Below are 6,081 nucleotides of genomic sequence, written 5' to 3'. Positions count from 1 at the left end.
ATACGCGAAGTTTCGCATATGCGAAAATAAAACGGGAATATAACGAATATGCGAATATTCGCGAATATATGACGAATATTCGTCCATATATTCGCGAATATTCGCGAATTCGAATATGGCCTATGCCGCTCAACACTACTCGTGATGTCATGGCCAGGCCCCCTTCCATAGACTTGCATTGAGGGGGCATGGTTTGTGAGTTTGTATTCTGCCTTGTTAGTATTTGTATTGTCTGGTATATCTGGATGTTTAGTTTTTCCGTTTCTGGCCTGTGACTGACCATATTTATAATTTGTTTTTACGCCACTGCACTTTAGCACAGGAAGGGACCCTCTCCCACTTGTCGACTCACCTTTTAGGGTGAGTGGGCAAGTAGTCTGGGAGAGATGTTTTAGGGCCAGTTTAGGGCTCACTCTTCCTGTCCCCCCAGTCGGTCCTTGACATGTAAAAGTAAAGTTTATTGGAGTGAGCACAGTATGCAGTACCAGGAAGATTTTTCTATAGTTTTACAGGATGTAGACCTCTTTGACCCTACCAACTAACAGAATGTTCTGCTCATCGACACGGATGACTGTGCATAGTACTGCATCTCAGTCCCGGTGGAGTTTAAACTCTTTAAAAGTTGATCTAGGTTTGACTCCTGTAAAACTCTTCAAAGCAAGAACCTTCAAACCTGGCCTCGACTCTCGTCAAGCTGACACGGGTTCTGCGTAAGCACATTTTAATAGCAGACTTGCTATTGCTAACATGACCACATCACTCACACCATGCCTAAATCCTTACAAACCACACTATGAGCAAGGTCACAGCACAGCCTACCCACACCTAAACTAGTTCTAAGATTTGGGATCATTAAAAGTATCATGAAAACAAAAAACAGGGCATATATATTACAACATGCATCGAGGTTTCTCCATTTATAATCTTACAGATTTTATAATCTTACAAATGACACATCATAGTAATAAATTCATAGGGCCAGGTAAAGTTTGAGGGAGAATCCATAGAAAATAGAATAAACTAATGAGACACATTCAGTTTTTAGAAGGTGGAAAATTAAACAAATTATTTTGCTAAATGAGACCACTATTCAGCTTAAGAAGTGCAGAAATGTAGTGCCCACATATAAAGTAGTGCCATTACACTCCAGTAGGGCTGGATTATGGTTTTTGGGGGCCTCTGAAAACAAAAATTGGTGGTGTTCCCATCCCACCTCTGGAACACAGACTTGATTCTTTATTTCTGATTCTCTGATTCTCTATTTCTGATTCTCTTTTGCTGTCACATATAAAGTCTATAGTCTTGAGTAGTTGTCTGTAGATCATATATAAATAATCGCTTGCCTTGGCCAACGGCAGACTCATGTCTGCCGAAAGCTTGATCTGCCATGCTGGACTTTTTTGGTCCACCATTGTCTGTGTAAATAGCAAACAAATAAGTATTTGTTATATTCAACATAAGACTTATATTTGCTGGATTTAAATGTAAAAAAATGCATTGTTAGGTATGATTGGCTACATTTCATCAATCACGCCAAACTGTGCAAGCTCACTGTGGATTTTCTTTAAACAACAAACAATCTATGAACTGCCATGGTTTTATCCAGATCGTTAACAAACTATGATCTGCCATGGTTTTATCCAGATGGTTCTAACAAATGAGTACGAACAATCCCCTGAGAATATGATTGACCATGTTGAGCCACTGTAAGTCTCAAGTCTATGGGTAGCCTTACACTTCAATAGAAAGACACATATGAGAAGTCACATCTCCACCACTTCACCAAATTACCATCTAAGAGGAAGGGCGGTGGAGGCTCACTTGGTCTCTAAGGTGGTGGAGGCACCAGGGTATAAGGCTCTTGGGACCTCCCTTTAATCCAGCTCAGGCCACACAGTACCCAATCTGTGGCCAAAAATTACCACAACTATCTCCTACAAATACATTTGAGATGACCTCTAAAGGAGAAAGTTTTGAACAGGTGGGGATGGAGTGGTGAAAAACCTTGAATGATTTAGTACCCTTGATATTTTTCCCCTTTTTACCTATGCTACAGCATTATTCATAACATGCATCCTATATTTCATTTGGGGGTCGGTTGTAATGTCCTGGAGATATCACCTGAGATATACCTTAGGGTCTATTCACACGGCAAAATTTGCCTCAAATTAAAGTCCATAGACTTCTATGGGATTCCCCACTCCCATTCACACTTCTGAATTTCCGCTTGTTGAGTTCCTTTAGTGGAAATTCTGAAGTGTGAATAGGAGTGCGGAATCCCATAGAAGTCTATGTGCTTTAATTTGAAGCGGAATTCTGCAAGCGTAAATTCTGCTGTTTGAATAGACCCTAAGGCTAGGTTCACACTGGAGAATCTCTGGGCAGAATTTCTGCAGGAGATCCCATGGGCGGCGCTAGGACTGAGCGGACTGCATTGCTGCCCCCATAGACTGCATTGCATTTCTGGGTAGATCTTTTGGAGGGTCTGCTCAGAAATGCATTGAGTTCTATGGGGACAGCAATGCAGTCCGCACGGTCCTAGTGCCGCCAGCTCGATCTCTAGCATGAAATTCTGCCCGGAGATTCCTCAGTGTGAACCCAGCCTAAGACACAGCTTCTCTTCACTCCTGCAGGTTCGGGCCCTTTATTATTGCCCAACCCCTTATCATGTGCTCACTTCTCCAAAAAAGATAAAACTCTGTGTCCTGCGGCTATTTGCTGATTTTGGAGGAATGTGTTTGTTACGGGTTACAGCCACACATTCACATTCCTCCAGTAACCTGAGCTCTTGACACATTTCTGAGGCCTTAGTGAGAGGTCACATTGTTATCATCCTACCAATAAGTATGTGCAATGGAAGTGGAGAAGTTTATCATGAAAGCCAGAGACTGTGTGGCTGCATGAACCTGAGAAGTACCACAAATCACAATGTCAACTGAGAGCCAACTACGTCATGATTCTGGATTATAGGAGTCAATTCAGGTGAATCTACAGGGCCCAGAGCTCAGTGTATTGTTTGGGGGGCATGTATGCTCTTTATAATCTGTATAACCCATAGACACCAATACTTAAAAATAGTTTTCTAATAATTCATTATGATGGCATCTTTTGTCCTCTTATCTTCAGCCTCTTCCTAACACGACCACAGAGTTAAATATAGCAGCCAAGGGTCTAACAAAGACCCATCATATGTAGGAGCCCCATTTTTTTTTGACTTCCCTACTACGCACGTTGTGCATCAGTGTGTAATCTGTGCGCCCATGAAACCACACACAAACCACTCCCAAAACACACCAACTCTATGCGCTGCACTTATGTAAAGCTCCGCCCATGTTCACTTCTATGGATTTACTGTGAGACGCACGCTGCTCAGTAAATCTACCGGACCTGAAGCCTTCCGTGCTCCTGGCGTAATCTAATCTAAAATAATCTAAGTTAGTGTGGATTTCAGCAACAATTTATGCCTGTGCTCAGGTGCAAATTTTGCTTAAAGGGTACTCCTCCCCTAGGCATCTTATCCCCTATCTAAAGGATAAGGGATAAGATGTCTGATTGAGCGGGTCCGCACTTGTTTAGAGTGTCGGGTGCAGTGTCGGAGACTTGTGACGTCACAGCCGCACCCCACTCGTGACGTCATGGCCACGCCCCCTCAATGCATGTTTATAATAGGGGACGTGATGGCCGTCACACCCCCTCCCATAGACTTGCATTGAGGGTGCATGATGTCCCAAGCGGGGCGTGACCGTGATGTCACGAGCCTCTGCCCCGCATAGCCAGTCATCCGGCATGGAGCAAAAATTGCTCCGTGCACCGGTTGTCTGGGGTGCCGCAGTGGAGATCATGGGGGTCCCCAGCGGCGCCCCCCCCCCCCCCCCCCGCGATCAAATATCTTATTGGATAGGGGCTAAGATGTCTAGGGCCAGAGTACCCCTTTAAAGACTGATGTGCAAAACCAAGCCCCAGCTTCCTTCAAGTGGCATATATGAAAAAAACTTATATTTTTGCGCAGACATCTGTGACACAATCTACGCCACTCATGCAGCTTAATGCATAGATGGCTGCTTTTCTATAGACTTTAATAGAATACATTATTAGGGATCGTTCACACTGCCGCCATGTTCAGCTAGGGATGGATGCTAATCGGAGAAGAAAATATAAAATACCAAACACCCAACAGGCCCCATTCATGTCAATGGGATCCATCGGAACTCAGTGTTCTGAGTCTGTTTGGTGCAAACGGACCCAAAACGGATCAGAGCACAATTGCAGTGTGAAACTATTCTTATACTTTTTGTTTTTAAAAACTGTTACTTTTCATATCTATTTTACTGCCCTTTTTTTTGTACATGTGCAATGTGTGAACCCCAGCCTTAAGTGCAGATTTGGCAACATACACGGAACAGTGTTAAATCTGAACTAGAACAGAATTTCTTAATTTTGTAATTAATCTCATTTTTCACATAGTGATTGCATACCGAGCCCATCCCATCATAGACAACCTGTCTAGAATGTCTAATGTTGTGCCCGGACATGGAGCCCATTTGTTATTGGTGAAGGGGGGTTGATAAAATAGTACATTTTTTTCCTCTGTGTTCATCATCCTTGTCCTGCTTTATCCTCTTAGTGACCTTTACGGGATATGAACATTTTCTATAAACTAATCTTAGTAACCTGGACAGTTCAGAACAATGAATATATTATGTATCACATCTGTCTTTACATAGAACTGTAGACATAGGACTTACCTGTCCAATGCAATAAAGGGTTGTCCAGCAAGAACCACATTATTTTACCCTCAGGAGCTTGTGACTGTGCCTGGTGCATGTTATAGAGCAGGAGGAGCTAAGAAGATTGATATATAGTTTTGTGGGGAAAGTTCTGGGCTAACTTGTCATTTCTTCATGTAATTCTCTGCACATTCTGGATTAAAGGCTTAGCACACGCTCCATGCACTCTCTATGGAGGTGTGTGAGATACCCGAGTACATCACTCTCAGATGTCAGACCCCCTGCGATCAGATCATAAACCTATCCCTTATTCTTTGGGACTGCCCACTTGACTACTTGACCCAGAATATGCAAAGTGGTGAAATGGGCGGTCAACATGATACCTGCAGTTTGTACTGTATTGTATATATCATCTGCTCAGCTCCTCCTGCTCTATAACATGATACCTGCAGATTGTACTGTATTGTATATATAATCTGCTCAGCTCCTCTTGCTCTATAACATGATACCTGCAGATTGTACTGTATTGTATGTATTATCTGCTCAGCTCCTCTTGCTCTATAACATGATACCTGCAGATTGTACTGTATTGTATGTATTATCTGCTCAGCTCCTCCTGTTCTATAACATGATACCTGCAGATTGTACTGTATTGTATATATAATCTGCTCAGCTCCTCCTGTTCTATAACATGATACCTGCAGATTGTACTGTATTGTATATATCATCTGCTCAGCTCCTCCTGCTCTATAACATGATACCTGCAGATTGTACTCTATTGTATATATCATCTGCTCAGCTCCACCTGCTCTATAACATGATACCTGCAGATTGTACTGTATTGTATATATTATCTGTTCAGCTCCTCCTGCTCTATAACATGATGTCTGGAGATTGTACTGTATTGTATATATAATCTGCTCAGCTCCTCCTGCTCTATAACATGATACCTGCAGATTGTACTGTATTGTATATATCATCTGCTCAGCTCCTCCTGCTCTATAACATGATGTCTACGGAATAAATTGCATTATTAATGTGACAAATTCCCTTTAACACATAAATTGTACTGGTACTATAAATTCTATTATACTTTTCTCTGACTTCCGATTGACTTGGGGCAGTTTGCTGTCTGGACAAGATTCTTGCTTATTCTCCACAATAATATCTTCATCCACATTTTTTTTCTCTTAACTTTCAAAGAGTAAAAAGTTTTATTTTGCAAACGAATGAATAAATTCCAGCATCATGGGGCACTTTATGCAACTCAGTACTTCCCACACACAAATCTGCTGAGGGTATGTTTACTTTAAGATCTCCTCCAACAGGGCCCCGATGGAGAAGTTCTGCTGTT

At 42.1% G+C, this 6,081-nt stretch overlaps 1 long non-coding RNA gene across 2 annotated transcripts in view; it reads right to left on the bottom strand.

Moving 5' to 3' along the window:
* LOC130358394 (uncharacterized) overlaps positions 1-6,081 on the bottom strand; it is a 100,519-nt gene that overhangs the window by 17,425 nt on the left and 77,013 nt on the right. The window lies entirely within an intron of this gene.

The sequence above is a fragment of the Hyla sarda genome, chromosome 2 (genome assembly GCF_029499605.1).
Source record: "Hyla sarda isolate aHylSar1 chromosome 2, aHylSar1.hap1, whole genome shotgun sequence".
NCBI lineage: Eukaryota > Metazoa > Chordata > Amphibia > Anura > Hylidae > Hyla > Hyla sarda.
The sequence above is the reverse complement of the archived record's forward strand: the minus strand, read 5'-3'. Positions and strand labels throughout refer to the sequence as shown.